This window comes from Salvelinus fontinalis, chromosome 7 (genome assembly GCF_029448725.1).
Source record: "Salvelinus fontinalis isolate EN_2023a chromosome 7, ASM2944872v1, whole genome shotgun sequence".
Taxonomy (NCBI): domain Eukaryota; kingdom Metazoa; phylum Chordata; class Actinopteri; order Salmoniformes; family Salmonidae; genus Salvelinus; species Salvelinus fontinalis.
The window spans coordinates 41,675,398-41,702,392 of NC_074671.1; the positions used below are offsets into that span (position 1 = coordinate 41,675,398).

General features: G+C 40.9%; 1 long non-coding RNA gene across 1 annotated transcript in view; it reads right to left on the reverse strand.

Moving 5' to 3' along the window:
- LOC129859481 (uncharacterized) overlaps positions 1–25,633 on the reverse strand; it is a 39,481-nt gene extending 13,848 nt beyond the window's left edge. Inside the window, exon 1 of the long non-coding RNA XR_008760171.1 lies at positions 24,680–25,633. This is a non-coding gene — a long non-coding RNA (uncharacterized LOC129859481). The remainder of the gene's footprint in view (positions 1–24,679) is intronic.
- Between the last annotated feature and the right edge of the window lie 1,362 nt (positions 25,634–26,995).

Genomic DNA, 26,995 nt, shown 5'->3' on the forward strand with positions numbered 1-26,995 from the left:
TATCGCTAATGTGCATGAATCAATGCTGCTGTGTGGTTGGCTATTGTAGTAAGCTAATATAATGCTATATTGTGTTTTCGCTGTAAAACACTTAAAGAATATGAAATATTGGCTGGATTCACAAGATCTTTGTCTTTCATTTGCTGTACGCTGTGTATTTTTCATAAATGTTTTATGATGAGTATTTAGGTAATTCAGGTTGCTCTCTGTAGTTATTCTAGTTGCTTTGGTGAGAGTTGTGATGGTGGTGACTATTTATATCTTAATTTGGTCGAATTTGTGATAGCAACCTATGCAGTAAAAAAGTTGTGTCTTTTGCTATGGTGTTTAGCTAATAGATTTACATATTGTGTCTTCCCTGTAAAACATTTTAAAAATCAGAAATGATGGCTGGATTCACAAGATGTGTATCTTTCATTTGGTGTCTTGGACTTGTGATTTCATGAACATTTTATTATGTGATATCCCTGTGGCTTTAGGCTAGGCTATGCTAGTCAGCTTTTTTGATGGGGGGGATCCCGGATCCGGGTTTGTGACTCGTTGGAGGTTAAACTGCCTCGTACTCTATTCTAGATCGTACAATATGCATATTTTTATTACTATTGGATAGAAAACACTCTCAAGTTTCTAAAACTGTTTGAATTATATCTGTGAGTAAAACAGAACTCATTTTGCAGCAAACTTCCAGACAGGAAGTATTGAATTGCCTTATATTTATGGACATGCATGCACTGCATACGCCTTCCACTAGATGTCAACAGGCAGTGGAAGGTGGAATTGGGGGTCTAGCTTGATCTGAGATCGAACAAGAGCTCTTGGAATGACGTGTCCAGAATTTCCTTTCTCTACCTAGGCGCGGGAAGCACCTCCCTATTGTCTTATGATAAGCGTTCGGTATACATGGCTAATATCTCCGGCTTTGTTTTTATTTGATACATATTAGAAAAACATCATAAAGTAGGTTTTTTCAACCGAGTTTCATCAGTTTATTCAACGTTTAATGGGACTTTTGGAGTTTTCCGTTCTCTGCGTCGAGAGAAATTGGGAACGTCATCAACATTGGCTAGCCTTGTGAAGCGAATTCGACAGGAGAGAAGGACATTCTAAAACCAAACAACGATTTATTCTGGACAAAGGACTCCTTGTACAAGATTCTGATGGAAGCTCAGCAAAAGTAAGAACAATTTATGATGTTATTTCGTATTTCTGTGGAAAATGTTGAGTCCTATTATTCGCAGTTTGGCGGGCGCTGTCTCGCTATAACGTAAGCTGTTTGTTATGGTAAAGTTATTTTTAAAAATCTAACACGGCGGTTGCATTAAGAACTAGTGTATCTTTCATTTGCTGTCCAACATGTATTTTTTAGTAAAGTTTATGATGAGTTCTTTGGTCAGATTAGGTGAGTGTCCAAAATAGCTCCGAACAATTTGGTGAATCGATGCTACATATTCACAATGTATAACCACGGTTTGCAGCTCTAAATATGCACATTTTTGAACAAAACATGAGTGTATTGTATAACCTGATGTTATAAGACTGTCATCTGATGAAGTTGGTCAAGGTTAGTCATTAATTTTATACCTTTTGCTGGTTTTTGCGATCGCTACCCTTTGCTGCTAATAAATGCATTTGTGTGTTTAGCTATTGTGGTAAGCTAATATAATGCTATATTGTGTTTTTGTTGTGAAACACTTAAAAAATCGGAAATATTGGCTGGATTCAAAAGATGTTTATCTTTCATTTGCTGTACACCATGTATTTTTCATAAATGTTTTATGATGAGTATTTAGGTATTTCACGTTGCTCTCTGTAATTATCCTGGCTGCTTTGGTGATATTTTTGATGGTAGCTGCAATGTAAAACTAGGATTTATACCTCAAATATGCACATTTTCGAACAAAACATAAATGTATTGTATAACATGTTATAAGACTGTCATCTGATGAAGTTGTTTCTTGGTTAGTGACTACTTATATCTCTATTTGGTCGGTTTTGTGATAGCTACCTATGCGGTAGAAAAATGGTGAAAATATGAGGTTGAGTCTTTTGCTATTGTGGTTAGCTAATAGAAATACATATTGTGTTTTCGCAGTAAAACATTTTAAAAATCGGAAATGATGGCTGGATTCACAAGATTTGCTGTATTGGACTTGTGATTTCATGAAAATTATATTATATGATATCCCTGTCGCGTTAGGCTAGGCTATGCTCGTCAGCTTTTTTGATGAGGATGCTCCCGGATCCGGGATGGGTAGCAATGAAATAACAACAAATTTGTGGAGTGGTTGAAAAACGTTTTAATGACTCCAATGACTTTTTATGTAAACTTCTGACTTCAACTGTAATTATCTTGCCAGAATATTTACATCTTCATCCCATTTGTATTGAAGGTTGTGCGATGTTACAGCTTTAGACATTTGAAATACCACCTCTGAGTTATGTAATTATAACCCACCCAAACTAGGCCTATCTGAAATATAAAAATGATCAATGCAATCACCAGGTATCTTATTGTTGTGGCAAATACTTGTCTGTAGTATATTGCTAAATGGTACTTTATATGGATAATATTAATATAGGTAGGGGACTTGGTTTTAGAGAAAATTAAACAAGCACTAATCTAATTATAATAATAATAATAATTAATCTGGATATGTGCGCCCGCCTTTGACGACCAACGATGATGTCTGGTCATTGGTCAACAGTCAAGATAGGCAACTTTTTGGTTCTGTTGCACCTATTAGATTAACAAGAAATTGTTGCAATGCTGTACAGTAGGCCTACGTTAGTGACCAGATCGAAAAAGAAAAGGTATTAATATAAAATGGAAATGGTAAGCTATACTGTATGAAGACTATTAAAGTATGTATGAACAGTTATATTTTTCCCCTTTAGTTTCACACACAACTCCCCAAAACAATTTGAGAAATTTTGTAGATGCATGGTTAGATAAGGGTCAAAGTCAATGCTATCTATCAAGTCCTCTTCCATGTTGTGGGTGCAGTCAGAGAGGGTAAGCCTACAGCAGGTGGAACTAAAATGTCTTCATAGTGATGGTGGTTGTAGAGACACACTAATGAGTCCAACCCAGCAGGAGACAGGGTCTCATGTGGCAAATCAAAGAGCCTGGGCAATGGGAGTATATGGGAGTGGAGTGTGACACAGGATGGCAAAGCCAAAGCGGGCACAGATGTCAAAGTAAACACATAGCCAGAGGCCATACAGGGCTCCAGATGACTTTCTTTCATCCTTAGCTTAACAAAGCTGTACTGCTGATTAGAGGAGAGGGAGACGGAGAGGACATCTGACAACGCTGTGAGTTATACAAGCCTTCGCCCATATGCAAGTGACAGAAAGACGGTACAAGTGGTCGATTTCCATTATAGATACAGAATAAATGGTATTTCATTCAGGAGATGTTTTTTGTTTTGGATAACAGTTTTATTTTAGTGTTATAAAGGGTTTCACACAATCCACGTAGGGGCCATTACCCTGGGTTTGATAATACCAGAGCAATAATACCAGAGCATCCCAGTATTGGTAAACCCACACACAGACACACATACACTCATACCAAACCTAACACAACCCTATGTGGGACTGTGTCACTTTCTCTCCCCACCTACACCCCACAACCTTCAAGACAAGGGAGCAGCCAAGTCCTCCCCCAAAATTCTTCCTGGTTCTTTTCCCCATACAGGAAAGATGTTACCCTCAAATGAAAGGAAAGGTAACAAACTAAATGTGGCTTTGGAATCCTTGGGAACACAAAGGGTATGCGTCCCAAATGGCACCCTATTCCCTATTACCTCCCCTTTAAAGTGCTCTCATCCCCCCTGAAGAAACAAAGCATGAACACATTTTTTTAACTACAAGGAGGTTAATCTTACATAGGATAAATAGAAAGAGTCTGTTTGCATTAGAGTCCAGTTAGAGGCTCCTGGTCAGTGAGCAACGGAAATGGCAAGATGGCGGCTTGAACATAGCTATATAGACCACCTCAAGATAAAAACGTAATATTCAATATCGGTAAGTTGGACTAAATATTAGCACTGCACAATCTGGTGGGTAACAACCTTCAATCTGGATAACAACACAAAACAAATCATAAGACTAGAGAAATTTATCGACAAACATTACAAAAACAAGTAACACCCAAACATGAAGGAGAGTAAGACAAGGGAACCTATCTTAAAACGTGACTCTTCTAGACACAGATGATTTTATATTTTCACCACTGGGAATGGTAAAGGTCGAAACTGATCTGTTAAAATCAATAAATGACAAACTGGGTATACTTGAACTAGTCAGTAAGGATATAAAAGAGTTGAAGGCAAGCCTCGAGATGAGTGATGAAAAAGCTGCGACATTGGAGAAAGACACAAACATGCTAAAAGGGAAAGTCAATAAGATTGAAACTGAAGTTAATGAACTTAAAAAGGAGAACATCATGTTGAGAGAAGCCTTACTTGACATACAGACTTAGATCCATGAGAGAGAATCTGGTACTTACAGGTATCCAAGAGAAAGAAGGAGAAGTTCATGAATCTGTAGTTAGAGAGTTCCTCCTTTACAGCGCTTCTGATTCCACGCGAAGTTATCGAAAAAATCCAACTCAAACGTGTACACCGCTTCAGACAGAGAGGGCAGAGGTATGAACACCCAATCATTGCCAAATTTGCTTTCTTTAAAGATAAAATAATGGTTAAAAGACTTGCTGGCACGAAAACTGGCATGAATGACCAGTTCCCAAAGAAAATTACAGAATGGCGTAAAGTTCTGTATCCAATTTTCAAGGAAAATAGATTGAAAGGGAAACGCGTAGCTCTCATCGTCAATAAACGGTATATTGATAACCAGTTGTTCAAAGACTACTCCATGGCTATTTTAAATATTACAAAGTTCTTATAGAGGAGGCAAATAAGGAAACACACAATTCTAGCCAAGTTATGGGTTGTAATAATACAACAAAACATATAGCTTTTCTATCTATCTATCTTCAAATATAACTAATTAGAACACAAAAGCGCTAATTCAACATGGTGGAGATAAAAACTTAGTTAACAGAAGGCACAGTATGTGTGGATGGATGGTGTGCTGTGTCTTTTTTGGCGTTTGGGAAAGTGTGGCGTTGAGTGAGAAAGGAAATGGTTGCATATCCCAGAACCAATGTATTGCTGTGAGCAGGGGTTGTGATGTCTCAATGTTTGGACCATGTTGTGGGTGTTTCAGGTGAAGGGGGTATATCTGACCTCCATCTACTAGGACGTGACAATGGTTAATAAAATCTCCCCATTTCTGCCCATTTCTTTCACAGTTTTGCAGGCCTTCTCATACAGCTGCAACTGTATATGCATTCGTAATTCAAGACCTTTCTTGAGTTGGGCTCTGGGATGGTGCAACAGTTGAGAATGTGAGTCTATGGTTGTTGTGGGGGAAAGGGGTTGAGTGTGTATGAGTGTGTGTATCCCACAACTGTTGCGAGGGAATAAAAGATATTAGGGACAATATAGGATGATTCACAATTATTGTTTGCTAATATAATAATTGCTTGCCATAATTTAATTTTGGTAATGGCCAGACTGGTGATAGGTAAGAATCCTTTGCATAAATTACCTACACTACTACTAATTATGGAAAATAAGATAATATATAGTTTAAAAATCCTGTTTATAAAAAATAAAATAAAAAGTAATCTCTATATTTAATACAAATCGAGGTGAGGGCGATGGAAATGCATTTGGCGGTTGATCTGCTTCTGTTCTGTGGGCGGCACTGTGTGCTCTTTTCGAAGGATGGATCCCGGTCTCTCCGTGGCTATAGGATCCGGGGGGGTCTGGGGTGGTCTGCCGGGCATTGGGATGACAACCAACTCGGGATGAGGAGGTCCTTTAGCAGGTGGAATAGTGGGGACCAATTGGAGGTTTACTTAGTAGCAATGCTAATATCATGGTACAGTTATATAGACACTCAATCATCATGTTACTTTTTAACCTTTCACGAGCCTCTACCCCGGGTCCGGGAGCACCCCCCCCCCCCCCACACTGATTAGCATCGCTAGCATAGCGTCACAATTAAATAGTAGCATCTAAATATCATTAAATCACAAGTCCAAGACACCTAATGAAAGATACAGATCCTGTGAATAAAGCCACCATTTCAGATTTTTAAAATGTTTTACAGGGAAGACACAATATGTAAATCTATTAGCTAAACACGTTAGCAAAAATCACCATTTTTCTTTGTCCACCATTTTCTCTCAACACCAGTAGCTATCACCAATTCGGCTAAACTAAGATATTGATAGCCACTAACCAAGAAAAAACCTCATCAGATGACAGTCTGATAACATATTTATGGTATAGGATAGGTTTTGTTAGAAAAATGTTTAACATTTATCGACAGAAACACGATTTATCATCATAAATTGTTCTTACTATGAGCTGTTCTCCCATCAGAATCTTGGACAATGAATCCTTTCTTGGGTCTAATCTTCTTTTGGTCGAAAGATGTCCACTTGTCCGTCGAAATGCCCACTAACGTACGACCGGGACCCCGAAACGTGCCCGGAGCTTCAAAGTCTATTACAAAGCAATGCCTCAAAATCGCACTAAACGGATATAAATTGCTATAAAACGGTTTAAATTAACTACATTATGATGTTTCTAACACCTATAACAAGTAAAAAGATGACCGACGCTATATTACTGGCTAAACCAATGCTTGGAAAAAGGCCAGTCAGATATCCTTCTTGCGTTGAGCGCAGTGTCCAAAGGAAAGCTACTTCCGGTATTTTGTCATTTATAGAGCCAATGATTGCGCAATCGACTCCATTAAAATTGTCACCACTTACTGACATCTAGAGGAAGGCGTGGGCAGTGTTTGTATCTCATAGGATTAACAGAGACTTTTAAAACTGATCTGGAACCAGAGGCCAAGATGTCTAAATCTCACACACTGGGAGGAAAAGTGCTGTAGAATGAGTTCTGTTTCACTCAGAGACATAATTCAAACGGCTATAGAAACTAGAGAGTGTTTTCTATCCAATAATAACAATAATATGCATATTGTACGAGCAAGAATTGAGTACTAGGCAGTTTAATCTGTAGAGACAATTATGCTAATTTGAAACAGCACCCCCTATAGTTGCAAGAAGTTAACCTGTCTGGGCTGCAAGGGGCAGTATTGAGTAGCCAGATAAAAGTTGTCCATTTCAAACGGCCTCGTACTCAATTCTTGCTCGTACAATATGCATATTATTATTACTATTGGATAGAAAACACTCTGTAGTTTCTAAAACCGTTTGAATTATTTCTCTGAGTGAAACATAACTCATTCTGCAGCACATTTCCTGACCAGGAAGTGGAAAGTCTGAAATCGATGCTCTGTTCTTCTTCCTGCCTATAAATGGGCACAAGACCTATTAGTATACATGCACGTCATACACCTTCCTCTGGGTGTCAAGAGGCTGTGAGAGAAGAAATGAGGTGATTATCTTGGTCTGAGATGGAACACATCATCTTGGAATGACGTGTCCACCATTTTCGGTACTCTGAAGAGCGCGAGCTGGACAGTGGGATTGCCTTTTGTTTGGCTGCCGTTATAGGCGACTACAATCTCCGGGTTTGATTTTATTTGATACATGTCAGCATATCATCGTAAAGTATGTTTTTTCAATATAGTTTCATCAGATTATTGAATTTTTTTCGGGAGTTTTGCCGTGTTCCGTTCTCTTCCGTTTGTTGACATGGAGAGTGTCGTGCCACCCGGCTAGTGTGCTTGCTAAATGAAGAGGGAAAGTGTCCGTTCTGAGTCCAAACAACGACTGTTCTGGACAAAGGACACCTTGTCCAACATTCTGATGAAAGATCAGCAAAAGTAAGACCCATTTTATGATGTTATTTCATATATCTGTCGTAGTCGCCGGCGCCCAAGTGTTTCTGGCTATTGTGCAAAGCTAATATAACGCTACATTTTTTTCCCCGCTGTAAAACACTTAATAAATCGGAAAAATTGGCTGGAAACACAAGATGCCTGTCTTTCATTTGCTGTACACTATGTATTTTTCAGAAATGTTTTATGATGAGTAATTAGGTATTTGACGTTGGTGTCTGTAAATATTATGGCTGCTTTCGGTGCAATTTCTGACTGTAGCTGCAATGTAAACTATGATTTATACCTGAAATATGCACATTTTTCGAACAAAACATATGCTATACAATAAATATGTTATCAGACTGTCATCTGATGAAGTTGTTTCTTGGTTAGTGGCTATTTCTATCTTTATTTGGTCGAATTTGTGATAGCTACTGATGGAGTAAAAAAATGGTGGAGTAAAAAAGTGGTGTCTTTTGCTAACGTGGTTAGCTAATAGATTTACATATTGTGTCTTCCCTGTAAAACATTTTAAAAATCAGAAATGATGGCTGGATTCACAAGATGTGTATCTTTCATTTGGTGTCTTGGATTTGTGATTTCATGAACATTTTATTATATGATATCCCTGTGGCTTTAGGCTAGGCTATGCTAGTCAGCTTTTTTGATGGGGGGGATCCCGGATCCGGGTTTGTGAGGCGTTAGAGGTTAACCTTTTCTCAATAGGGGGTGCTGTTTTCACTTTGTAAAAATTCGTTCCCAAATTAAACTGCCTCGTACTCAAATCTTGCTCGTACAATATGCATATTATTACTATTGGATAGAAAACACTCTCTAGTTTCTAAAACCGTTTGAATTATATCTGTGAGTAAAACAGAACTCAAGTTGGAGCAAACTTCCTGTCAGGAAGTGAGAAATCTGAAATCAGGCAATCTGTTCCAGGGTCAGTTTATTAATTTGCATGTATTCTATTGGTCGACATGCACTGCATACGCCTTCCCCTAGATGTCAGCAAGCAGTGAGAATTGGAATGGAGTTGCTAGGCAGATCTGAGGCCATATAAATGGTCTTGGAACGTGGGGTGCACTCTTTTCAACGTTCGTCATGGCGCAAGACAGACCTCAGGATGGCATTCTGAAAAGCACTCGTTATAGGCCTTAGATATATCTGGCTCTGATTTTATTCGATATAGGTGTTAAAGACATCATAATGTAGTTATTTTAAACCGAGTTATATCAGTTTATATCAGTATATTGCGATTTTCGGATATTTATTTGTGCTGCGTTATAGTGAGTTGGGCACGTCTGGGCCACATAGCTAATGTTTGCTGCTAATTCCTAAGTTGAAGACGGCAATCTACAACCGAGCAACGATGATTCTGGACAAAGGACAACTTGCCCAAGATTCTGATGGAAGCTCATCAAAAAGTAAGAAATATTTATGAAGTTAATTCGTTGTTCTGTTGAAAAATGTTGACCTACTATTCCGCCATTAATTTCGGTGCATTAATGAGATCCCAAACAACAACTGATCAGACATAATTGTTCTCTAAGTACCCACGGACAATTCCAACTGTTTGGATTACAGAAATATTGTTTCATTATCCAATCTTGGATGTCACAGTACTACAAAATCTCTCTCTGTTGTAAAAAAGGGATTTTCAACTTTCATTTCTGCAGAGTGGGATAGAGAGAGTTCCTGCAGGTATTTACAACCGTCATAAAATGGTCAACTCCCACTCTGCGGGAGAGAGAGGGCGCTGTAGAGCGGACCCACTGTAACCTGATCCTTCAGATCTTCACAGGAGAGTCATGACATAGCTGTCTCCTCTAATGAACACTGTACAGGTCTTTTAAAATGCTAACCCTCCCTCCACAGGGGCTGACTCAAAAACAAACATGCAACTCAACAAACAAATGGATGTAAAAAAAAATGAGGAAGTATTTGTTGTACGACACATCTGTGTGTTGTTTGCCTCTGCTCATCCACTCCTCCATGGGATCCCATTTGTTGTGTCAGAACAGCCCATATTGTTAATTTATGTTCAGCCACAAATCAGCAAGCACCGCCTGGTTCTGTCTAGGGCCTTGTAATTTTCACTCCTCTTAATGAGGCAAGAGAGAGATTCCCAAAGTTGTATTGCCGTACATGTTAGCCTGACAATGTTCAAATAGCAGAGGAATGGTACCGAACTGTAGAGTGTTCTGGATATGATGTGATGTTTGAAAGGTGGGATTTTTGTGTTGTATGTTTTCAGCTGTTCTTATGCTGGTTATACATTGTCGTCTTGGCGACCTGTGTGTTATCTTCCCTTTCATCTCACAAACACACACACACCGCCATGACACGCTCCAGAGAGCAGCACAAGAGAGCACCTATAGAAAAGCATCTTTCATTTTGATGTTAACAAGGGGCAGGCAGGTTATTATTTGGCTTGAACAGAAGGTTTGTGTTAACATCATTAGTGATAGCTAGCCACGGTCCCCTCCACTGTGGCCCTCTCTCAGGGACACCTAGCTCTTATTCAGCCCCACTAGACCCCACCCCAAGAGGGGTGTACCTAACCCAGAGAGGGGGTCTGACCTGTATGATTCTCAGGGGTCCAGCATTAAGTATGTTTCAATGCTGGCCTCCAGTAAAGACAAAGAATGTATTGTATTGTGTGTGTGTGTGTGTGTGTGTGTGTGTGTGTGTGTGTGTGTGTGTGTGTGTGTGTGTGTGTGTGTGTGTGTGTGTGTGTGTGTGTGTGTGTGTGTGTGGTAGACCACTGTGTTGTATGCTGACTCATCTGTTTAGATGTTTGAGGCTCTTCTGTAAAAATGCTTGATGGGATTTATGGTTGCATTCCAAATGACACCCTATTTCCTATTTATGGCTCTGGTCAAAAGTAGTGCACAACATAGGGAATAGGGTGCGATTTGAGACTAAAATCCTGTTGTTTTGTCTGCTGGGTTGGTTAGGGCCCTATTTGAACGACTAGGAATCAGGGTAGTATGAAGCAACAATGTTAATCGCACTACACTCTTAGAAAAAAAGGTGCAATTTAGAGGTTCCTAAAAAGGTTCTTCGGCTGTCCCCATAGGAGAACCCTTTGAAGAATCATTTTTGGTTCTGGGTAGAACCATTTTGGTTCCTGGTAGAACCCTTTTGGGTTCCATGTAGAACCCTTCCCAAAGAGAGTTCTACATATAACCAAAATGGTTCTACCTGGAACCAAAAACGGTTCTCCCATGGAGACAGCACACACACACACACACACACACACACACACACACACACACACACACACACACACACACACACACACACACACACACACACACACACACACACACACACACACACACACACACACACACACACACACACAGTGCCTGAGTGGTCTTGTATTCTTTACAGTATGTTCCAGTGACCACATCAGTCACTACTTCCCAGGCTTCTGTCTTCGATAATGAATGTGGGACTATTTTCGATCTATTGGCAAGACATTCTGGCACTGAGCATATGTGTGTGTATGTGTATGCATGTACACAAATTTGTGTCTGCGTCTCTCTGTGTGTATTTAACGTCTACGCATGTGTGATTGAGTATGTGTGTGTGTGTGGACTCTGTCTTCATACCCTAGTAGAAACATAAACCTGACTGTCTCATACTAGTTGCTCCAGCCACTGTTGCCCAAATGTCTCCCTTCATCACCTCGTCCCCCACAATCCATTGCCCATCCATCCATCCTCAAGCCCCCACCCCACCATCAAACCTCTCCCATTCTAACCCCTCTACTGAGTTAACTCCATCCCCAAGACACCTCCCCCCAATACATTCCTGCATTTCACAGCCATAAACAACTATTAACTTAATGGTTAAGAAAAACAATTAAAGGAGGAACATCTGTGTAACCCCGAGCAGCCAGTCAGAGAGGAAAAGGAAGTAGACAGAGATTCTGGTTGTTGATTGGCCTAGCCAGACACTTGCACCTTGTTAAGTCACTCCCTCTTACATGCGTGTGCTTTATAGTCTATTTAGCGACAGAGAGTCAGCAAGACGCGACCAGAAAAAAACAGAGAGGAAAAACCTCAGAGCTGAGACACACTAACACATGGAAATGGTTAGCTGCTCACTCAGTGGGAGCAGGCAGGCAGCAGCTAGCATTCTCTTTCTTTCATTCTTTCTTTTGCTCTCTCATTTACAACAGAAGAGCCTCAAACCTTGTTTTTGTCTTTCGATATTTATGTCTCTAAATAAGAACCAGATTGCGGCCATTCATTTAATCTGTTTTAGTTTAAGGATGTTACTGGAAATTGAAGTGGAACAATTATTTTGAAAATAAAATTAGAAATAGGTAGTGGTAGGGGTATAAATCTCTGAATTACGTTTGAATTTTTCAATTAAATTCTCTGTCCACACCGCTACCGAAAAAGCTCTCTCCTTCCCCTCTCTCTATCTTTCCCTCTCGGTCTATCACCCTCTCTCTCTCTCGCTCTCTCTCCTTCCCTCTCTTTCTCTTTCCCTCTTTGTCTCTCATACTCTCTCTCTCTCTCTCTCTCTCTCTTGCTACTGCCTTTTCTCTCTCTCTGTTTCTGCAGTTGTGTGACAGAGTGGCAGACTAACCAAGGCCATATAAACATCCATGGAAATTAAAGTGAGAAATACACATGGCTCTGAAATAATCTATAAAACTAAACTAAACACTAACAAACAAGCAGAAACGTTAGTGTACGCTAGTGTGTTCATGTGTGTGTGCGTGTGTGTGTGTGTGTGTGTGTGTGTGTGTGTGTGTGTGTGTGTGTGTGTGTGTGTGTGTGTGTGTGTGTGTGTGTGTGTGTGTGTGTGTGTGTGTGTGTGTGTGTGTGTAGAGTTGGGTAGGTTACTTTCTAAATTTAATCTGTTACAGTTACTAATTACCCGTCATTTTTTTTAAATCAGTATTGTAACTTTTGGACTCCCCAAACTCAGTAACGTAATCTGATTACTTTCAGATTTATTTAGAAAAATTATTATTATTTTGATATTGATTTGGGGGTGTTGCAGCACCCTCTGCTCCCTTAATTCCCGTGGCTGTGGTGGTTTGACTCACTCAGGTGGAACAAATTTATAGCAATATGTAACTTTTTGGGTGACCTGACCAAATTCACATATAAATATGTTATAGATATGTCATTCTCATTCAAAGCATGTCTTGGAAGCAGTAGATTTGTACTATGAGCGCTATTTTTACGCTTCTCATTCTTACATTGAGTTTTTTTCTACTTTTTCAGTATCTGTAATCTGATAACAATATTTTTTCTGGTAACGTAACTGATTACAGGTAGTTTTTTATTAATTTGATTATATGTACTGCGTCTGTGTGTGTTTGTGTGTACAGTTGAAGTCGGAAGTTTACATACACCTTAGCCAAATACATTTAAACTCAGTATTTCACAATTCCTGACATTTAATCCCAGTAAAAATGTCCTGTTTTAGGTCAGTTAGGATCACCACTTTATTTTAAATGTCAGAATAATAGTAGAGAGAATGATTTATTTCATCTTTTGTTTCTTTCATCACATTCCCAGTGGGTCAGAAGTTTACATACACTCAATTAGTATTTGGTAGCATTGCCTTTAAACTGTTTAACTTGGGTCAAACGTTTCGAGTAGCCTTCCACAAGCTTCCCGCAATAAATTGGGTGAATTTTGGCCCATTCCTCCTGACAGAGCTGGTGTAACTGAGTCAGGTTTGTAAGGCCTCCTTGCTCGCACATGCTTTTTCAGTTTTCCCCACACATTTTCTATGAGATTGAGGTCAGGGCTTTATGATGGCCACTCCAATACCTTGACATTGTTGTCCTTCAGCCATTTTGCCATTTGTTGTCCGTTGTCCATTTTTTGAAGACCAATTTGCAACCAAGCTTTAACCTCTCTTGGGTAGGGGGCAGTATTTTCACGTCTAGATGCAAAGCATGCCCAAAATAAACTGCCTGTTACTCAGGCCCAGAAGCTAGGATATGCATACAATTTGTAGATTTGGATAGAAAACACCCTAAAGTTTCTAAAACTGTTAGAATTATGTCTGTGGGTATAGCAGAACTGATATGGCAGGCGAAACTCCGAGGACAAACCACCCCCCCCCCAAAAAAAAAATTCAGCCTACCACATTATAAAGTGACTGTCACTTTATAATAAGGCAAAATCCTCCCAGATTGCAGTTCCTAGGGCTTCCACTAGATGTCAACAGTCTTTAGAAAGAGTTTCATGCTGGTTTTTGGAAAAATGAGCCAGAAATTGTAGTTATTCTAGGTGGCTCCCATTTTGGCTGTAGTGTTTCCAAGCACGTGGAAGAGAGCTCGTTCTTTGGTTATTTTTCTCAAGTAAAGACAATAACGATTCTCCGTCTTACATTTTATCGTTTATTTACTTATTTAGGGTACCTAAGGTTTGATTATAAAAGTTGTTTGACTTGTTTGGAAAGGTTTATTAGTAACGTTTGGGATTCATTTTGAATGCATTTTGATGGAGGGAAACTGGGTGGATTATTGACTGAAGCGCGCCAGCTAAACTGAGTTTTTATGGAAATAAAGAAGGACATTATCGAACAAAAGGACCCTTTGTGATGTATCTGGAACCTTTTGGAGTGCCAACAGAAGAAGATCATCAAAGGTTACCTACATTTATTATATCGCTATTTCTGACTTTCGTGGCGCACCTGCCTGGTTGAAATAGGTTTTTCATGCTTTTGTATGCGGGGAGCTGTCCTCAGATAATCGCATGGTGTGCTTTCGCCGTAAAGACTTTTTGAAATCGACACAGCGGCTGGATTAACAAAAAGTTAAGCTTTATTTTGATATATTACACTTGGAATTTTATGAAAGTTAAATATTTATAATTTCGCTCTCTGCAATTTCACCGGATGTTGGCCATGTGGGACGCTACTGTCCCACCTGCCCATAAGAAGTTAACTTCCTGACTGATGTCTTGAGATGTTGCTTCAAAATATCCACATAATTTTCCTCCCTCATGATGCCATCTATTTTGTGAAGTGCACAAGTCCCTCCTGCAGCAAAGCTCCCCCTCCAACATGATGCTCCCACCCCAGCGCTTCACAGTTGGGATGATGTTCTTTGGCTTGCAAGCCTCCCCCTTTTCCTCCAAACATAACGATGGTCATTATGGCCAAACAGTTGTTATTTTATTTCATCAGACCACAGGATATTTCCCCCAAAAGTACGATCTTTGTCCCCATCTGCAGTTGCAAACCGTAATCTGGCTTTTTTATGGCGGTTTTGGAGCAGTGGCTTCTTCCTTGCTGAATGACCTTTCAGGTTATGTTGATGTATGACTCATTTTACTGTAGAAAAATATATGTTTCCTCCAGCATCTTCACATGGTCCTTTGCTGTTGTCCTGGGATTGATTTTCACTTTTCAAACCAAAGTATGTTCATCTCAAGGAGACAGAATGCGTCTCCTTTCTGAGCGGTATGATGCTGCGTGGTCCCATGGTGTTTATCCTGTTGGGGATGGGGGCGCTGTTTAGACTATTTATGCTAATTTGGCTAATTTTTTAAACGGCTTCCCACAAAATCCTTGATCGTACAATATGCATATTATTATTATTATTGGATAGAAAACAGTCTATAGTTTCTATAGGAGTTGAAATTTTGTCTCTAAGTGGAACAGAGCCCATTCTACAGCAATTTCCCTGACATGGAGTCAGATTTGAGAAATGTCGGCCACTTTTCTGAAGTCAGTTAAAAGGGCACTGTCGTTGCTATGACTATACGGACACTTCTTACGTCTTCCCCTGGATGCCTTTACGTGATGACGATTCCAACGGGGTCGATTGCGCGTTCACAGGCCCTACAAATGAAAAAAACCTTTAGCTAGCAAGTCTTTTCTTGCTGCGTAACGCGCGTGGAAGACACCGACCCTCTCCTGTTCCAAGCGTTAGTTTAGCCTGTTATATTTCTCCGGTCATCTTTTCACTCGTTATAGGAGTTACAAACATCATAAAGTAGTTAATTTAAAGCGTTTTATAGCAATTTATATCCGTTTAGTGCGATTTTGGGACATTTATTTTTGCAACGATGTGAAAAGTTGGGCACGCTTTTCAGTTCATCCCGAACGCAGTTGACATTTCCACATGGCAAGAGGACAGCTTTCCACCAAAAGACGATTTCTCCCAAGAAAGGATCCTTTGCCCAAGATACTGATGGAAGAACAGCTCAAGGTAGGACATTTTTATTATGATAAATCGTGTTTCTGTCGAAACATTTTAGTGGCTTAGGACGCCATGTTTTTTGACGTAGCTTCGCTTGGCGCAAACTGTATTGAAAAGTAAGGATAAATTAAAAAATGTAATAACGCAATTGTATTAAGAATTAAATTGTCTATCAATCCCTGTCCACCCTATATTTTTTAGTCACGTTTATGAGTATTTATGTATAAGAGTAGATCACTGTCTAAGTAGCGCAAGGACTTTTTCTTTACCAGCTTGTCTACATTTCACATTGTCTAACCATGATTTTGGTGGCTAAATATAAACATTTTCGATCAAACTGTATATGCATGTTGTAATGTGATGTTACAGGAGTGTCATCGGAAGAATTCTGAGAAGGTTAGTGAAAAAATTAATATCTTTTGGCGATGTTGACTTTTATCGCTCACTTTGGCTAGAATCAATGCTGGGCTGCTAATTGCTATGTGCTAAGCTAATATAACGATTTATTGTGTTTTCGCTGTAAGACACTTAGAAAATCTGAAATATTGTCTGTATTCACAGGATCTGTGTCTTTCGATTCGTGTATGCTGTGTATTTTTACGAAATGTTTGATGATTAGTAGTTAGGTAAACACGTTGCTCATTGTAATTATTCTAGTCCATTTGTGATGGTGGGTGCAATTGTAAACTATGCCATCTACCTGAAATATGCACTTTTTTCTAACAAAACCTATCCCATACCATAAATATGTTATCAGACTGTCATCTAATGAGTTTTTTTGTTGGTTAGGGGCTATAAATATCTTAGTTTAGCCGAATTGGTGATGGCTACTGGTGTTGGTGGACAAATAAAAGATGGTGGATTATGCTAATGTGTTTTTAGGTAATAGATGTACATCTTTACATATTGTGTCTTCCCTGTAAAACATTTTAAAAATCGGAAATGTTGACTGGATTCACAAGATCTGTGTCTTTCATTAGCTGTATTGGACTTTAATGTGTGAAAGTTAAATATTTTAAAAAAATATTTTTTTTGAATTTCGCGGCACTGGTTTTTCAGTGGGGGGGGGGGGGGGTGTGCCGCTAGCGCCACGCTGATCCTAGACAGGTTATATATGCGTACTATTGTTTGTACAGATGAACGTGGTACCTTCAGGCATTTGGAAATTGCTCCCAAGGATGAACCAGACCTGTGGAGGTCTACAATTTTTTTCCGGAGGTCTTGGCTGATTTCTTTTGATTTTCCCATGATGTCAAGCAAAGAGGCACTGAGTGTGAAGGTAGGCCTTGAAATACATTGAAAGGTACATCACCAATTGACTCAAATGATGTCAATTAGCCTATCAGAAGCTTCTAAAGCCATGACATAATTTTCTGGAATTTTCCAAGCTGTTTAAAGGCACAGTCAACTTAGTGTATGTAAACTTCTGACCCACTGGAATTGTGATACAGGGAATTATAAAAGTGAAATAATCTGTCTGTAAACAATTATTGGAAAAATTACTTGTGTCATGCACAAATTAGATGTTCTAAACGATTTGCCAAAACTTTAGTTTGTTAAAAAGAAACGTGTGGAGTGGTTTAAAAACGAGTTTTAATGACTCCTACCTATGTGTATGTAAACTTCCAACTTAATCTGTATGTGTGTGGTTGCGTTTGAGCGTGTGTGTGTGTATGTGTTGGTGTATTGTATGTGTGTCCCTGTTACATTTTGTTTTCAATAGCTTTGTTGCACATTTCCCAAGTATCTGGCAGTTGTTTCAAAACTCTAAAATACTTTTCAATTGACTAAGTACAGCACACAAAATCATACGATTTCACATTGCAATACATCGTCATATAAAGTTATCGCTTTTCACAATTAGAATTTTTTGTTTCACCTTTATTTAACCAGGTAGGCCAGTTGAGAACAAGTTCTCATTTACAACTGCGACCTGGCCAAGATAAAGCAAAGCAGTGTGACACAAACAACAACACAGAGTTACACATGGAATAAGCAAACATGCAGTCAATAACACAATAGAAAAGTATATATATAGTGTGTGAAAATGAGGTAAGATTATGGAGGTAAGGAAATAAATAGGCAATATTGGCGATTTTTTTTTTTACAATTTAGCAATTAAACACTGGAGTGATAGATGTGCAGAAGATGAATGTGCAAATAGAGATACTGGGGTGCAAAGGAGCATAAAAATAAATACCAATATGGGGATGCGGTAGTTGGGTGGGCTGTTTACAGATGGGCTATGTGCAGGTGCCATTATCTATAAGCTGTTCTGACAGCTGATGCTTAAAGTTAGTGACGGAGATATGAGTATTCAGCTTCCGTGATTTTTGCAATTCCTTCCAGTCATTGGCAGCAGTGACCTGGAATGAAAGGTGGCCAAAGGAGGAATTGGCTTTGGGGGTGACCAGTGAAATATACCTGTTGGAGCGCATGCTACGGGTGGGTGAGTGCTGCTATGGTGACCAGTGAGCTGAGATAAGGTGGGGCTTTACCTAGCAAAGACTTATAGATGACCTGGAACCAGTGGGTTTGGCGACGAATCTGTAGCGAGGGCTAGCCAACAAGAGCATACAGGTCGCAGTGGTGGGTGTTATATGGGGCTTTGGTGACAAAACGGATGGCACTTTAATAGACTGCATCCAATTTACTAAGTAGAGTTTTGGAGGCTATTTTGTAAATTACATCGCCGAAGTCAAGGATCGGTACGATAGTCAGTTTTACAAGGGTATGTTTAGCAGCATGGGTGAAGGATGCTTTGTTGCGAAATAGGAAGCCGATTCTAGATTTAATTTTGGATGGGAGATGCTTAATCTGAGTCTGGAAGGAGAGTTTACAGTCTAAACAGACACCTAGGTCTTTGTAGTTGTCCACATATTCTAGGTCAGAAAAGTAGAGTAGTGATGCTAGACAGGAAGGCAGGTGCGGGCAGCAATCGTTTGAAGAGCATGCATTTAGTTTTACTTGCATTTAAAAGCAGTTGGAGGCCACGGAAGGAGAGTTGTATGGCATTGACGCTCATCTGGAGGTTAGTTAACACAGTGTCCAAAGAAGGGCCAGAAGTATACAGAATGGTGTCGTCTGCAAAGAGGTGTATCAGAGAATCACCAGCAGCAAGAGCGACATCATTGATATATACAGAGAAAATAGTCGGCCCGAGAAATGAACCCCTTGGCAACCCCATAGAGACTGCAAGAGGTCCGGACAACAGGCCCTCCGATTTGACACACTGAACTCTGTCTGAGAAGTATTTGGTGAACCAGGCGAGGCAGTCATTTGAGAAACCAAGGCTGTTGAGTCTGCCAATAAGAATGCGGTGAATGAAAGAGTCGAAAGCCTTGGCCATGTCGCTGAATAGGGCTGCACAGTATTGTCTTTTATCAATGGCGGTTATGACATCGTTTAGGACCTTGAGCGTGGCTGAGGTGCACCCATGACTAGCTCGGAAACCAGAATGCATAGCGGAGAAGGTACGGTGGGATTCAAAATGGTCAGTGATCTGTTTGTTAACTTGGCTTTCAAAGACCTTAGAGAGCCAGGGTAGGATAGATATAGGGCTGTAACAGTTTGGGTCTAAAGTGGGTCCCCCTTTGAAGAGGGGGATGACTGCAGCAGCTTTCCAATCTTTGGGGATCTCAGACAATACAACAAAAGAGAGATTGAATGGGCTGGTAATAGGGGTTGCAACAATTGCGGCAGATCATTTTAGAAAGAGAAGGTCCAGATTGTCTAGCCCAGCTGGTTTGTAGGGGTCCAGATTTTGCAGCTCTTTCAGAACATCAGCTATCTGGATTTGGGTGAAGGAGAAATGGGGGAGGCTTGGGAAAGTTGCTGTTGACCAGGGTAGGGGTAGCAAGGTGGAAAGCATGGCCAGCCGTAGAAAAATGCTTATTGAAATTCTCAATTATCGTGGATATATCGGTGGTGACTTTACAGTGTCCCAGAACTTTTTGGAGTTTGTGCTACAGGATGAAAATTTCTGTTTGAAAAAGCTAGCCTTTGCTTTCCTAACTGCCTGTGTATTTTTTATTTTTATTTTTTTTTCTCCCTTTTTTCTCCCCTTTTCTCCCCAATTTTCGTGGTATCCAATTGCTAGTAATTACTATCTTATCTCATCGCTACAACTCCCGTACGGGCTCGGGAGAGACGAAGGTCGAAAGCCATGCGTCCTCCGAAGCACAACCCAACCAAGCCGCACTGCTTCTTTAACACAGCGCGCCTCCAACCCGGAAGCCAGCCGCACCAATGTGCACCTGGCCCCCTTGGTTAGCGCGCACTGCGCCCGGCCCCCCTCCACAGGAGTCGCTGGAGCGCGATGAGACAAGGATATCCCTACCGGCCAAACCCTCCCTAACCCGGACGATGCTAGCCCAATTGTGCGTCGCCCCACGGACCTCCCGGTCGCGGCTGGCTGCGACAGAGCCTGGGCGCGAACCCAGAGACTCTGGTGGCGCAGTTAGCACTGCGATGCAGTGCCCTAGACCACTGCGCCACCCGGGAGGCCCCACTGCCTGTGTATTTTGGTTCCTAACTTCCCTGAAAAGTTACATATCGCGGGGGCTATTCGATGCTAATGCAGTACACCACAGGATGTTTTTGTGCTGGTCAAGGGCAGTCAGGTCTGGAGTGAACCAAGGGCTATATCTGTCCCCGGTTCTAAATTTTTTTGAATGGGGCATGCTTATTTAAGATGTTGAGGAAAGCACTTTTAACCTGTTGGGGATGGGGGCGCTGTTTAGACTATTTATGCTAATGTGGCTAATTTTTTAAACGGCTTCCCACAAAATCCTTGATCGTACAATATGCATATTATTATTATTATTGGATAGAAAACAGTCTATAGTTTCTATAGGAGTTGAAATTTTGTCTCTAAGTGGAACAGAGCCCATTCTACAGCAATTTCCCTGACATGGAGTCAGATTTGAGAAACGTTGGCCACTTTTCTGAAGTCATTTAAACGGGCACTGTCGTTGCTATGACTATACGGACACTTCTTACGTCTTCCCCTGGATGCCTTTACGTGATGACGATTCCAACGGGCTCGATTGCTCGTTCACAGGCCCTACAAATGAAAAAAACCTTTAGCTAGCAAGTCTTTTCTTGCTGCGTAACGCGCGTGGAAGACACCGACCCTCTCCTGTTCCAAGCGTTAGTTTAGCCTGTTATATTTCTCCGGTCATCTTTTCACTCGTTATAGGAGTTACAAACATCACAAAGTAGTTAATTTAAAGCGTTTTATAGCAATTTATATCCGTTTAGTGCGATTTTGGGACATTTATTTTTGCAACGATGTGAAAAGTTGGTCACGCTTTTCAGTTCATCCCGAACGTAGTTGACATTTCCACATGGCAAGAGGACAGCTTTCCACCAAAAGACGATTTCTCCCAAGAAAGGATCCTTTGCCCAAGATACTGATGGAAGAACAGCTCAAGGTAGGACATTTTTATTATGATAAATCGTGTTTCTGTCGAAACATTTTAGTGGCTTAGGACGCCATGTTTTTTGACGTAGCTTCGCTTGGCGCAAACTGTATTGAAAAGTAAGGATAAATTAAAAAATGTAATAACGCAATTGTATTAAGAATTAAATTGTCTATCAATCCCTGTCCACCCTATATTTTTTAGTCACGTTTATGAGTATTTATGTATAAGAGTAGATCACTGTCTAAGTGGCGCAAGGACGTTTTCTTTACCAGCTTGTCTACATTTCACATTGTCTAACCATGATTTTGGTGGCTAAATATAAACATTTTCGATCAAACTGTATATGCATGTTGTAATGTGATGTTACAGGAGTGTCATCGGAAGAATTCTGAGAAGGTTAGTGAAAAAATTAATATCTTTTGGCGATGTTGACTTTTATCGCTCACTTTGGCTAGAATCAATGCTGGGCTGCTAATTGCTATGTGCTAAGCTAATATAACGATTTATTGTGTTTTCGCTGTAAGACACTTAGAAAATCTGAAATATTGTCTGTATTCACAGGATCTGTGTCTTTCGATTCGTGTATGCTGTGTATTTTTACGAAATGTTTGATGATTAGTAGTTAGGTAAACACGTTGCTCATTGTAATTATTCTAGTCCATTTGTGATGGTGGGTGCAATTGTAAACTATGCCATCTACCTGAAATATGCACTTTTTTCTAACAAAACCTATCCCATACCATAAATATGTTATCAGACTGTCATCTAATGAGTTTTTTTGTTGGTTAGAGGCTATAAATATCTTAGTTTAGCCGAATTGGTGATGGCTACTGGTGTTGGTGGACAAATAAAAGATGGTGGAATATGCTAATGTGTTTTTAGGTAATAGATGTACATCTTTACATATTGTGTCTTCCCTGTAAAACATTTTAAAAATCGGAAATGTTGACTGGATTCATAAGATCTGTGTCTTTCATTAGCTGTATTGGACTTTAATGTGTGAAAGTTAAATATTTTAAAAAAATATTTTTTTTGAATTTCGCGGCACTGGTTTTTCAGTGGGGGGGGGGGGGGGAGTGCCGCTAGCGGCACGCTGATCCTAGACAGGTTAAAGAATAACCAGGCATCATCTACTGATGGAATGCAATGCGCACAATGCAATGCTCACAATACTTTTGATATGTTTTCTCAATTTTTAAAATACATTTTTCTATTAGCTCTTAATGCAACTGCTCCTAATTGATAATCACTTAACCCTTTGGTTAATCTTCAGATTCTAAACTAGTTTGCCTTCGGCACATTTTGAGAACTACATAATGAAAATGTATGTTTGTAAAGTAGAAACATACACTGCTCTTGCTAGTATCACTGCTCTTTATTAAGCTTACGTATCTGCCCCTTTTACGTGATATCCAATTGGTAGTTATAGTCTTGTCCCATCGTTGCAACTTCCGTACGGACTTGGGAGAGGTGAAGGTCGAGAGCCATACGTCCTCCGAAACATGACCCTACCCAGCCGCACATACTTGAAAATAGCACCAAAGTGAAAAAACCTCATGTGCCACCCTGAACTAAGAGGCGGAGAGGGGAAACATAATAAATGAATGGAAAGCGTGAGGGTGGTAGAGGACCTGCCCCAGAAGCCCTGTGGCCCTGCTACTGTTTCCCCTCAGCCTAGATTGAGGGTGACTGGCTGGGGAGATGTGAGCCCTCTGCTCTCCTCTCTGGTACTCCCTAGGTCCTGGATTCCAAGAAACCAAGAGTCCAACATGAAAACATTTTCCATCCACTCTGTATAATGTGCATGAAAATAATTCACAAAATTTTTGGACACCTGCTCGTCAAACATCTCATTCCAAAATCATGGGCATTAATAGGGAGTTGGTCCGCCCTTTCTGCTATAACAGCCTCCACTCTTCTGGGAAGGCGTTTGGCTAAATGTTGTAACATTGCTGCGGGGACTTCCAGTCAGCCACTTGAGCATTAGTGAGGCCGGGCACTGATGTTGGGCGATTAGGCCTGACTCGCAGTCGGCGTTCCAATTCATCACAAAGGTGTCCGATGGGGTTGAGGTCGTCAAGAATGTAATTGTATGCTGTAGCGTTACGATTTCCCTTCACTGGAACTAAGAGGCCTAGCCAAAACCATGAAAAAGCATTCTCCTGCCATCCACCAAACCCAGATTCGTCTGTCGTACTCCCAGTTGGTGAAGCGTGATTCATCACTCCAGAGAAAGGACTTCCGTTGCTCCAGAGTTCAAAGTGGCAACCTTTACACCACTCCAGCCAACGCTTGGCATTGTGAATGGTGATCTTAGGCTTATCTGCGGCTGCTCCGCCATGAAAACCCATTTCCTGAAGCTCCCAACGCACAGTTATTGTGCTAACGTCGCTTCCAGAGGCAGTTTGGAACTCGGTAGTGATTGTTGCAATTGAGGACATGATTTTTCCGTGCTACCTGCTTCAGCACTTGGCAGTCCCGTTCTGTGAACTTGTGTGGCTTATCACTTCGCGGCTGAGCTGTTGTTGCTCTTAGACGTTTCCACTTTACGAAAACAGCACTTACAGTTGACTGATGCAGCTCTAGCAGGGCAGAAATTTGACGAACTGACTTGTTGGAAAGGTGGCATCCTATGACGATGCCATATTGAAAGTCACTGAGCTCTTCAGTACGGGCCATTCTACTGCCAATGCTTGTCTATGGAAATTGCATGGCGGTGTGCTCGATTTTATACACCTGTCAGCAACGGGTGTGGCTGAAAAAGCCGAATCCAATTATTTGAAGGGGTATGTATGTGCATTGTGTAATCAAATCAAATCAATTTATTTATATAGCCCTTCGTACATCAGCTGATATCTCAAAGTGCTGTACAGAAACCCAGCCTAAAACCCCAAACAGCAAGCAATGCAGGTGTAGAAGCACAGTGGCTAGGAAAAACTCCCTAGAAATGCCAAACCTAGGAAGAAACCTAGAGAGGAACCAGGCTATGAGGGGTGGCCAGTCCTCTTCTGGCTGTGCCGGGTGGAGATTATAACAGAACATGGCCAAGATGTTCAAATGTTCATAAATGAGCAAGATGGTCAAATAATAATAATCATAGTAGTTGTCGAGAGTGCAGCAAGTCAGCACCTCAGGAGTAAATGTCAGTTGACTTTTCATAGCCGATCATTAAGAGTATCTCTACCTTTCCTGCGGTCTCTAGAGAGTTGAAAACAGCAGGTCTGGGACAGGTAGCACGTCCGGTGAACAGGTCCGGGTTCCATAGCCGCAGGCAGAACAGTTGAAACTGGAGCAGCAGCACAGCCAGGTGGACTGGGGACAGCAAGGAGTCATCATGCCAGTTAGTCCTGACGCATGGTCCTAGGGCTCAGGTCCTCCGAGAGTGAGAAAGAAAGAGAGAAAGAGAATTAGAGAGAGCATACTTAAATTCACACAGGACACCGGATAAGACAGGAGAAGTACTCCAGATATAACAAACTGACCCTAGCCCCTCGACACAGCATAAATACTGAAGGCTGAGACAGGAGGGGTCAGGAGACACTGTGGCCCTATCCGATGATACACCCGGACAGGGCCAAACAGGAAGGATACAACCCCACCCACATTGCCAAAGCACAGCCCCCACACCACTAGAGGGGATACCTTCAACCAACAACTTACCATCCTGAGACAAGGCCGAGTATAGCCCACAAAGATCTCCGCCACGGGAAAAACCAAGGTGGGGCGTCAGTGACTCAACCCACTCAAGTGACGCACCCCTCCTAGGGACGGCATGAAAGAGCACCAGTAAGCCAGTGACTCAGCCCATGTAATAGGGTTAGAGGCAGAGAATCCCAGTGGAGAGAGGGGAACCCTGCCAGGCAGAGAAAGCAAGGGTGGTTCAATGCTCCAGAGCCTTTCCGTTCACCTTCACACTCCTGGGCCAGACTACACTCAATCATATGACCTACTGAAGAGATAAGTTTTCAGTAAAGACTTAAAGGTTGAGACCGTGTCTGCGTCTCTCACATGGGTAGGCAGACCATTCCATAAAAATTTAGATCTATAGGAGAAAGCCCTGCCTCCAGCTGTTTGCTTAGAAATTCTAGGCATAATTAGGAGGCCTGCGTATTGTGACCGTAGCGTACGTGTAGGTATGTATGGCAGGACCAAATCGGAAAGATAGGTAGGAGCAAGCCCATGTAACGCTTTGTAGGTTAAGGACAACAAAGTCAATGTGTTGGAGTGGCTATCGCAAAGCCCTGACCTCAATCCTATAGAACTTTGTGGACAGAACTGAAAAAGCGTGTGCGAGCAAGGAGGCCTACAAACCTGACTCCGTTACACCAGCTCTGTCAGGAGGAATTCACCCAACTTATTGTGGGAAGCTTGTGGATGGCTACACGAAACGTTTGACCGAAGTTAAACAATTTAAAGGCAATGCTACCAAATACTAATTGAGTGTATGTAAACTTCTGACCCACTGGGAATGTGATGAAAGAAATAAAAGCTGAAATAAATAATTCTCTCTACTATTATTCTGACATTTCACATTCTTAAAATAAAGTGGTGATCCTAACTGACCTAAGAATTTTTACTTGTGAATTGTGAAAAAGCTAGTTTAAATGTATTTGGCTAAGGTGTATGTAAACTTCCGACTTCAACTGTACTTAGTAAAGTTAATACTTATGTAAATGTGATATATCAGTTTTTTTTATTTTTAATACATTTGCCAACATTCCTGAAAACCTGTTTTTGCTTTGTCATTATGGGGTATTGTGTTTACATTGATGAGTAAAAAAAACGATTTAATCGGTTTTAGAATAAGGATGTAACGTAACAAAATGTGGAAAAAGTCAAGGGGTCTGAATACTTTCCGAATGCACTATAAGAGAATAAAATAAAAAATCACATACACACTATGCACCCATTGATGACCTTTGCACCGTCCAGTGTTTTTGAAATACGTTTTTTTATTTGACCTTTATTTAACTTAGCAAGTCAGTTAAGATTATTATAATTTGTTTTACATTGACAGATTACTGGGGAACAGTGTTAACCGTCTTGATCAGGGGCAGAACGACATATTTTTATCTTGCCAGCTAGGAGATTCGATCCAGCAACCTTTCAGTTACTGGTCCAACGCTCTGAACACTAGGCTACCTGCCACACAGTGTTGGAACTATGGAGAACAGGAGAAATGCTAAATATAGAATAAATCAACTTTAAGGACTTTGTCCCAAATGGTACCCCATTGCCTAAATAGAGCACTACTTTTGACCAGGGCCCATAGGGCGCTGGTTATAAGTAGGGCCCTGGTCAAAAGTAGTGCAATATATAGGGGATATGATTGCATTTGCGACACATTTATAGCCCTCTCATAGAACCCAGCCCGTCCAGGGCCCAGCCAGGCGGCCTTGGAAAATGCTATGACAGGACTGGCAGGGGATGAAGGGCTGTGGGGTGGAGGGAGGGAGGGAGGGAGGGAGTGAGGGAGGGAGGGAGGAAGAGAGGGAATGGA